We start from the raw sequence: 10,034 nt of genomic DNA on the forward strand, positions 1-10,034 counted from the left end.
AATATTTACTGAGGATTGATTCTGTGCCAGGAATTGCACAAGGCATTTGAAAAAACATGATAAACAAAACAGTCCCTGCCCTTGAAGAGCTTAGAGTCCAGTAAACACAGACAAGGAAACTGAGCATGCAGAGTAATAAGTGGTATAAAGGGAAAACAACAGGGTCCTAGTAGACAAAACACATGTCAAAAGATATGAAATGAGAGACAATGTGGTATGTATGCATCCCCATGCATGGGTGCGCAGCAACAAGCAGGGGAAAGAGAATGTGGGAGGAGAGAGGAAAGGTAAGAGAAGAGGGAAGGAGGAGGAAGAGGGTGGAGAGGAAAGGAAGGAAGACACAAAGGTTGCTTCCAGGATGGGGGAGTGGTGAGAGGTTAGCATCTCCTAGGAAGTATCTCCATACCTATTGAGCCAGCTGTGTCAAATCATGGAGAGGTTACTTATTGGGACATGACAAATGGGATGAAAATAAAGGGGGAAGAGTGTGGATTTGATGGTGAGATTTTGGGTGTCTTTGAAATGGCAGTGTTGGAGTTAAAGGTGAGGGTGAGAACCAGACAGTTATGGGCTACAGGAGCAGGTAAAGAGCATTAGGAAATGCACAGACAGCAAAGAGAGAGGAGTCACAACCTTAGCACCATGTCAAGGGCCCACATGGGCATCTCCAAAGGGACACGCCAAGTCCTCTGCTCTGAGCCACCAGCCCTCCTTGCAGCAGCTCAGAGGCTCACACTGCTTCCCTTACTCTCCATGGCTGCCAGCACCCTCTCTACACCTGGGTTTGTCCTCCTCCCAGCAGCAGCGGAAGAAGAGTGGCTCATTCTTTCTTCAATGCTCTTGAACTCTCTTGATTTCATAGTGTTTATTGCTAAAGACTTGAGAAAACAAGACAATCAGAAAGGCAACGACAATAAAGAAAATGACAATAAATCTAAACTAAAATAGAGAGTAAATTAAATTTCCAAAGTCTTAAAAGACTACTAGAATCAAAATCCAGGCTCAATTCTAAGACCTTATTTTTTCCTTTTACTTGTAAAGGTGAAGATGACCTGACAGCTTTGTTTTTGCTCCAAGGCCCTCTTCTCCTTAGAAGTATCCCTCCTAGGACAGGAGAAATAATTGTGGACTAACAATAAATGCCTCTTTGGGCATTGTATCAAACCAGGTGAAGAGAGAAGTTTCCTGAAACTAAATATTTTGAAAACGTTCACCCAATAAATGCATAAGGGTTCATTATACTATTATCTCTACATTTTTGTGTATGCTTGAAATTTTCCATAATAAAAAGTTGGGGGTGGGGGTGGGAAGCTCACAGCTGCAAGAATGTACAAGTTAAGGAATGTGCGGAAATAATTAAAAAACAAATACTTTTGATCTTATGTTTCCTGAAAACATGGTCAACATCTAATTCTGATGGAAAGAGAAAAATTAAAGATACTTTATAGAACAACAACAACAAAAAGACTTAAAAAAAACATGTAGAAAGAGATAATAAAAAAGAACAAAGTACCTATGTTCTAGGGCAGGCCATAAAAAACTCACTTAAAACAAATGTTTCACAAATAGTAAAGAGGCTAGAGATTGAGATAAATTAATTGTTTAAAATAAAGAGCTGTAAAATAATTATTTAAATAATTATTTTAAAATTATATTTTCAAAGGCACCCCAAAATGTGAGTGCATTTAAATATTTTTTAAAGAAATATTCCAAAAAGTTTTAAATTAATGTTATCTTTTTTCACCTAGTCTAGAACTAGAAGAAAATGTTAATTAAATGTTCTCTATTCATTATTTGTCCATCCATTCATTTATGCATTTAACAAGATATATTGATTGAATGACAATCATGTCACACAATAAGAATGTAAGAATGAACCAAATCACATGGGGTCCCTGTCCTCCCAAAACTTGGGTGAGAGAGGCAGACATTAAGTAAACAAATGAACAAAAATCATTTCAGATAAAATACAATGAAAGTAAAGTCAATTCTCATTATTCACAACAGGTACATTCTATAAAGTTGATGTTAGCACTGAATTGGTGAATACTGAGCTACTGCTGCTCCAAACTCCAATCCAGGGATCAGCAAACTATGGTCCCAGGGACAAATCTAGCTTGCCACCTATTTTAGTAAATAGATTTGCATTGGAACACCAATGTCCATCTGTTTACTTATTTTCTATAGCTCCTTTAGGCCACAGAGCAGAGCATAGTAGTTGCAACAAAGACAGTGGCCCACAAAGCCTATATATTTTACTGAACTTGGCTAGCCCCTGCTCTAATTTGTTCAACAAGCACCTATTGAATAATTATGCTAGGTGCAATTTCTCAAATTTAAAATAGTATATGTGTAATAGGAATTTGACTTTCTTTGCAAATGGATCTTATTTATCTTGTGATTCAGGCAACTTATTTTGGAGATCATACACACAAGCAATGGAAGCTGATGAAGGATTAGACCTAAGATTTTAAAATTCAGACTTCTGTATTGTTTTAGCTTCAGCAATATTGAAAGAAAGATGGGAGCAAGGAGGCCAATTATGAGACTATTGTAATCTACTAGGTGAATGGTACTGGGAGCCTAAACCCAGGACAAAGGAGATTCCAGAGAGCCAACCCGACAGGAGTGAATGTAGCAGCACTTAGAGACCTGGGAGCTGTGCAAGACTGGTGCTATTCGCAATGTTAGGGAGGATGAGGAACTTGAAGAGGTGCCAGTTGAACAAAGGTGAGAGTGTAAACATTAATAAGAATATTAACTTCAATAAATTAAAATATATTAAATATGCAGAATATGCAAATGTATTCTGACACTTTTTAGAAAGCACCACACTGACCATCTTTGGAGGGTACTAAAGAATCAACTTGATTTGAAACCTACTACATATAAGGATCAAATATTTATCCAAATGAATGATAGTGAAGTTTTTCTTCGTAGAGTATCTAAGGTAATAAATGAAGGAATAATAATATTAAAACATTACCAGTTTTATAACTTTAATTAATTAATGGGTCTTGGCAATTGTGAAGGTTAATTTTGTGTGTCAACTTGGTTAGACCCTAGTAGCCAACTATTCAATTAAACGCTAATCTAGGTGTTTCAGTGAAGGTGTTTTATAGATGTAGTGAGTATCTACAGTCAATTGACTTTAAGTAAAGGAGATACCCTCAAAAATCTAGGTGGGCTGTATCTAATCAGTTAAAAATCCTTATGAATAAAACTGAATTTTCCCTGGGGAAGGAAATTCTACCACAAAACTCTAGCAACATCCTGCCTGAGAGTTTCCAGCCTGCTGTCCTGCCCTTCAAATTTTGGATTTACCAGCCAACGCCCACAAGTGCATAAGCTAATTCCTTGAAATAATTTTGTACATACACTAGTTCTGTTTCTCCTGAGAACCCTGACTGATACAGCAAGGATAATCAATGGCAGCTCAGGTCAAAAAAGAAGTTGTGACACGAATACTATGTACCTCCCAACAGAGCAATGCCTGTTAAGTATTCTTGAAAAATAAAAGTCAAACCTGACTTTGATCAAGGCTTTAGATCTAACTACTGATTTACAGGACATGCAGGGGACAAAGGAACATACTACATGACAAGGATGAGATCAGCAAAATCAGAATGTTCAACTCTAGACCTCTCCTATTCTTTTTCATACTTCCCTGTTCTTGCTTTATGGTTTCCGCACCTCATCTCCTTGGATATTATTAATTTAATTTTTCTGTCATGTTCTATTATTTTTTAGTTTGGAGATACAAATCTCCCATTTGCTAAATATGCCATGTTTTCTTCCTTATGGTTCATTTCCTTATGTAATGTGTAATCTTGAACTGTAAGCTCATCTTTAGAGAGGTTGCTATCTACAGGAGTCATGTTCCCCGAGCTATAGAAACCTTGCTATACAGAGAGGTTTTTCCATTCATCTGTCTAGACCTGTGTTTCGCCAGTTAATATGACATTTCTTGGAAAGTCCTGTGAATTCAGACCTCAGACTTGAGCTGTGCAGGGTATGAGGCTCTACTCTCTAGGAGTTTACTTTTTTCTGAGTTCAAGTGGATGGCAAAATTCCTTGCAGCCTCCTCAGACCAATGGAGGGTATTTTTCTAGTTATCATCTCAGTGTCAAGGTTCTTGTGGCAGGTTGTGTTTTTCAACATATCCTGCACTAAAACATATCCAGTACCACATGTTCTTCCTTCAACGTAATGTTGACACTCTTCCTTCACGAGGTGAAGTCTGTGTTTCCCTCCCTGAAACTAACTTCCTCGGTCAGTAAGCTGCAGAAGCGCCTGTTTGATTTCCAAAGCTAGATCATAAAACGTGATACGACTTCCTCTGGCTTTCTCTCTTGGGATACTCACCTTTGAAACCTTGCCACCATTCTGTGAGAAATCCAGGTGGTAGGAGGAAGCCACCATGTAAATGTTCCAGCTGACATCCACAGCTCAGGTCTAAGTCCACAGTCGGCATCAATCACCAGACATGGGAGTGAATGAGCCTTCAGGTGATTCTAGCCCCAAGCCTTCAAACCCGCCATCAGAGAGCCCAGACATGGTGAGGCAGAGCCAAGCTGTCCCTGCTGTTCACTGTCCAAATTCCTGACCCACAGAATCCATGAGCACAATAAATGGTTGTTTTCCACGACTACGTTTTGGAGAAATTTGTGATGCAGTCATAGTAACAGAAACAGTACTCCTTTGTGACTTCCAGCTTTCAGCAGATGCTTTACAGTGGCTTCCTGTGTGAACATTCCTTGATCTCTGGCACCTGGGCCTTTCCTTCTTTTGGTTCCTAGCTCAGCCACATTTCTATAAATTACCTTATTATATTTTCCCACATTGGAAATATAATGAAGCAGAATGGAGTGCCTTTCACATCAGCTCACTCTGCCCAGAAGTTCCCAAAGTAACTTTTCAAATGAAGATATAAGGAAATGAAGAATTTAATTTATTTTATGTACAATGATACTTAGAAATCAAAATAATAATGAACCCTATAGAGTTTTTGTTAGAGTATTTGTTTAAGAACAGATTACTCATCGCAGAAAAAAATACAAATGATCAATAAAGTTCATCCTCACTAGTACGCCAATAAAAGCAATATAATGAGCTATCACTTTCACCAATCAAATGACAAGAATTTTTTTCTTTAATACTCAATGGTGTAAGATAGGGTACAAGGAACTAGGTAGGCACTCTCATGGGTTTCAGTATATGTATTTTTATACCATCTCCAGAGAGCAATCTAGCAAGACATATATGTCCTTATAATTTTATATACTTTTGACCAGCAATTCCACTTCCAGGAATTTATCCTAAAGGAATAATCATTGACACAAAAAAATATTTATCTTCAAGGATGTCAAATCCTGTGTTTTTTATAATAAAAAAGGCTGAAAATAACCCTAATATCAAACAGCTGAAAGTAAAATTATCTTGCATTTTAGCTTCAAGAAAAAGAATTATTGAGTGAACATCAAGAAAGACAAATTGTAGAATCATTGAGAAAGCTCTGTTGTTTATTTATCTACAACGCCAGTCATTGTGCTAGAAGTTGAAAATGCAAAAATGGTTAAAATGCAAAAGCCTACAGTGTATTAGGGGGAACAAAGCAAATGATCACAGTTCATTATGGTAACTAGTAATGATAAACTCATGCTAGAATTCTGCAGTACAACAGACCCTTTGCTAACCTGATAGGGCAAGTAGAAGAGTTTTGCTTTTGTCTTTGAGCAAGGATGTTCAAGCTAAGTTCCACAGGTTTTGATAAGTAGAAATGAACTGTGGTAGAGCAGGCTGAATGCCTACCAGAATTCTTGCTCCTCCAGAAAACTAACAGAGCTGTTCCCAGGAAGTGGCTGTCTTTCTGGAACTGGGATGTGAGAGAATGTAAGGTGAACACTTTCTGCAGGAAGTTTTTTATGAAGCAGGTCTGCTTTCCCCACACTCTCTCCTTTCCCTTCTTCTGGTTGCAATTAGGCAACAGCAAAGTGCTAATGAAAGGATCCTTCTACCCATTGAAGAAAGCTGCCTGCTGACTAGGAACAGGAGGTCCTCAAATGATGTCATTTTGTTTCAAGTTGTTTAATTATTACATAGATGAGAAAAACACTTTATTCCAGATGGGGCCATGGTCTGTGTGGAGTTTGCACACTTTCCCCATGTCCGCCTGGGTTTTCTCTGGGTCCTCAAGGTTCCTCCCACATCCCACAGATGTGCACGTGAGATGAATAAGGACGTACTATATATGTTAAATCACTAAAATGTTGAGGTCTGTTTGTCACTATAGCTAACAATATTCTAATATATGCAATTTTAAATTCCCAAGTGAATGTATTAGCTCACTTACTCAAATATATTAATTAAGCATGTACTGTGTGTATATCAGTGTGCCATGTACTTAACAAATACAAAGGGTAACTAAATAGAAATCCTGCCTCCATAGAATTTCCTGTCCAAAAGGAAAAACAGTAGCCACTCATAGCTACAATACATGAAATAACAGCATTGGAGCAGATATATACATATACATATGTACACAATGAGGTCTGTCCAGGAAAATCCCAGCTATTGTTAATAGAATGAGAACATTTTATGCAACATTGGTGTAACCTGGCAGTCAAGAAGAGTAAACTGGAAATGTACATGCATGAACAATGGTGACTTCACTGTACTAATCACTGGGGGTGGTAAGCACCATTGAGTGAGCACATGTACTGTGTGGCCACCACATTCAAAATGACTAAGTGAGTAGAACAACAAATCTGCATCCAATTTTGCATTAAGCTTGAACATTCCTCCACAGAAACTATTCAGATAATTCAGAAGGCCACAGTTATGGACAACTGGTGATTGGCAGCTTTATCACAACAACGCACCCACTTATGCATCACGTCTTGTACCAAGGTTTTGGCAAAACTTCAAATCAGCATGTGACTCAGCCCCCCCCACAGCCCAGATTTGGTGCCCTGTGACTCCTGGCTTTTCCCAAAACTAAAATCACCTTTGAAAGGGAAGAGATTTCAGATTGTCAATGAGATTCAGGAAAATACGATAAGGCAGCTGATGGAGACTGGGAGAACTGTGTGAGGTCCTAGGTGCCTACTTTGAAGGGGACTGCAGTCTCATTGTCCTATGTACAATGTTTCTTGTATTTTGTATCTTCTTAAATAAATGTCTCTGTTTTTCATATTACATGGCTGGATTCCTTCTGGAGAGACCCTGTATATGTCACTCATATTATAGGATTTAAAAGAAGGGTGATAATACTTTCACATGGAGGTTCAAAAAAGACTTGGGAAACACTAGAAAATAATGTTTAAATGAAATTCCGATAGGCAGAAATGTGGGTGGAGGCATTCCAGGAAAAGATACAAATGTGAAAGATACCACGGAGAATGGAGACAATGGTCCAGATATGAGCACTGTGAGAAATAATAAAATGATAGACTGGGGAAAGATCACAGATACATCTGAATACTGGCCAAGGTGGTCATGCATTATTAACAGTTGACTGAATTTAGGAGGTTCAACAACAAAAAAGGAGTCAAAGATGGTGTAGGCTATGAGCTAGGTTGACTAAGAGAATTTATAGAACCATGAATTAATCTTAAAGAGAAAATGCTGGCCTGGAGGTGGAGGACAATAAGGAGCTCAGTTTTAGATAACATGAGTACAGAATATCCAAGTGGAGATACAACCTGGATCTAAGTTCTAGGGGTTGAAGACTATAGGTTTGGTTGGGAAATGAAAAGTAAGAATTATCTATTTACTGGTGAGAATTAAGGCCAGAGACTGGAGTAAAGTTGCCAAAAGAAATTTTGAAAGAGAAAAAAGCCAGGTTCCTTTAAAATATACACAAAGGCAGGAAGATAAAGAAAAGAGGCAGAGAAATGACTGAAGAGGCAGAGGATCCAGAGGAACCAGAATCTCAGGAAGCAGTGGACCATGTCCAATTCAGAAGTAGAGAAAAGAACTACTAGTAATATTGTTGACACCAAGTACACAATCCCATTTAATACTCAAACAACCCAATGAAGCAATTCCCAGTTACTGACCAGAATTTCAGACCGGACAAAGAACACAAACACTGGAGTAAAATGAACTTGGATTCTAATCTTACCTCTGTCCTTCAATAGCTGCATAACCATAGGGCAATGAAGAAGATAATAGTGTCTGTGGTTCTCATTAGGTTAGTGAAGATCACTTTTAAAATACATGTAAACTGCTCAATGCAGTGCTGGGCATGTATAAACACTCAGTAAGTGGAAGCTATTGTTTTAACTGTTTTTAAATAATGACCAACACAGGTTTTTCTAAACACGGTCTGTTGACAGAAATGTCAACTGGTAAAGACTTTTTTGGAAGGCAAGATTCCACCAAGTTTTTTTTTAACATACATACATACACCTGGCCCTGTGATTCTGCTTCAAGGAATTCCTTTTGTAGAACTATTACCATATCTAAGAATGTTCATTGTTGCAGTGTTTGTAGTAAGGAAAAGTTGGAACCAATCTTAATGTGAGATGTTACTTATAGTGTGTGTGTATACACACCATATGATCACACATCTATGTGATACATCCATGAAGTAGTCAATGCAGATTAAGTAAAATGATATGATAGGTACTTGTCGTATCTTAAGTAAAAAAGGCAATTCTCAAAATAATCCATATATTATTCTATTGATGATCAAAAAACAAATGGAAAAAAAAGAATGAAACAATACACACTAAACGAACTCTAAGAAATTTTAGCAAATAAAGAATAGAAAGCAGAGAGGGCTTTCATCTAAAATTCCTGTGCTGTTTGAATGAAATTTTGATGTATTATAATGTAATTTCAAAATGTAAGCCCTTAAAATAGGAAATGTCAGAAGTATTTTTTAAGAAATGTCATTGTAACTGGAGATTTGACTCATTATTAGCAATGTGGATTAAAACTCAATACGATGATTTTGGTACTTCGGAGACCACCACCAGGAAAATGGTTGCAAATTGCATTTGTCTAGCGAGAGGCTCCACAGTAGGCAACCTTTTTTGACCCCAAAAAGGTTGTAGGGGAAATGACAAGTACGTTAGAACAGACAACGTGCTAATCTTTTAGACAAAGATTTTGTCTAGATCAGACAAATCTTTTCCAGTATTTTAACCCCTAGTGAAAACATAATAAACACACAAATTATGGGTAAATCAGAAATAGCACAAAGCAAAACTGGCAATGAAAACGGGGTCAGAGCTATCTAATTAACATGGTCAGTGTCCCACGCCTGCTCCATCCACTCGGCTGGGTACAAGTGCGGGGCAAAGGGAGACAGCAAACACATCCTCCCTCCTCTTCAGTGAAACCCTGCAGGGCTGGAGGTCGGGCCTGCAAGCTGTGTCCCGGGGGGATGGCTGTGGGTGCTGGCCCGTACCAGAATGGGAGGAGTGCGCAAGGTACAGATCTGGCGGAGGTCCTCCCCGGTTTCACTCTCATTTCTCTGTCCCCTGACCTTGCTCAGCAGCCTGAGTCTGGTCCTCCACCCCAGCTTCCTCGCAGGTCTCCCCGAAGGGAACAGTTGGAGTGACTCACGTCCCTCTCCAGGCTAGTTTCCCTCCCTGGGAGGGGGAGGCCTCCTTACAATCCCTGCCCCGGCAAAGGTCCCTGGGCCCTCAGGGCGCACTCACTGTCCCCGCAGCTCCGCAATGGAGGGCAGGGGCTTCTTCGCCCGCCAGGCCGGGGACAGTGGTGCCCAGGTCTCAGCCTCCGGCAGCGGGGGCAGCGGGCAACGGGGTAGCCAGCGACGCTCTGAGCAGAGCCCCCGGACCAGGAAGGGTGTTGGGCGGTGCAGGCCGGGCGGCCGCGCGCTTGCTCCAGCGCCGCTCTCAAGGCGAACATGCTCGGAGGCAGGCAGCCCGGCGATGCTGGGGAGCTCTGCGCCCCGCTGGGCCCTGCTGGCAGCGGGTCCAGAGGTTGCAGCTCTCCAGTCCAACACGTATCCGTTGCCAGGCGCCCAGAACTTCCGGCTGTGCTCCGTCAGCAAGCCCGCA

General features: G+C 39.9%; 1 protein-coding gene across 1 annotated transcript in view; it reads right to left on the reverse strand.

Moving 5' to 3' along the window:
• Positions 1–10,034, reverse strand: part of C7H8orf89 (chromosome 7 C8orf89 homolog) — a 33,387-nt gene extending 23,353 nt beyond the window's left edge. Inside the window, exon 1 of the mRNA XM_036031024.1 lies at positions 9,672–10,034. The gene's annotated coding sequence lies outside the window, so the exon portion shown is untranslated. The remainder of the gene's footprint in view (positions 1–9,671) is intronic.

This window comes from Phyllostomus discolor, chromosome 7 (genome assembly GCF_004126475.2).
Source record: "Phyllostomus discolor isolate MPI-MPIP mPhyDis1 chromosome 7, mPhyDis1.pri.v3, whole genome shotgun sequence".
Taxonomy (NCBI): Eukaryota; Metazoa; Chordata; class Mammalia; order Chiroptera; family Phyllostomidae; genus Phyllostomus; species Phyllostomus discolor.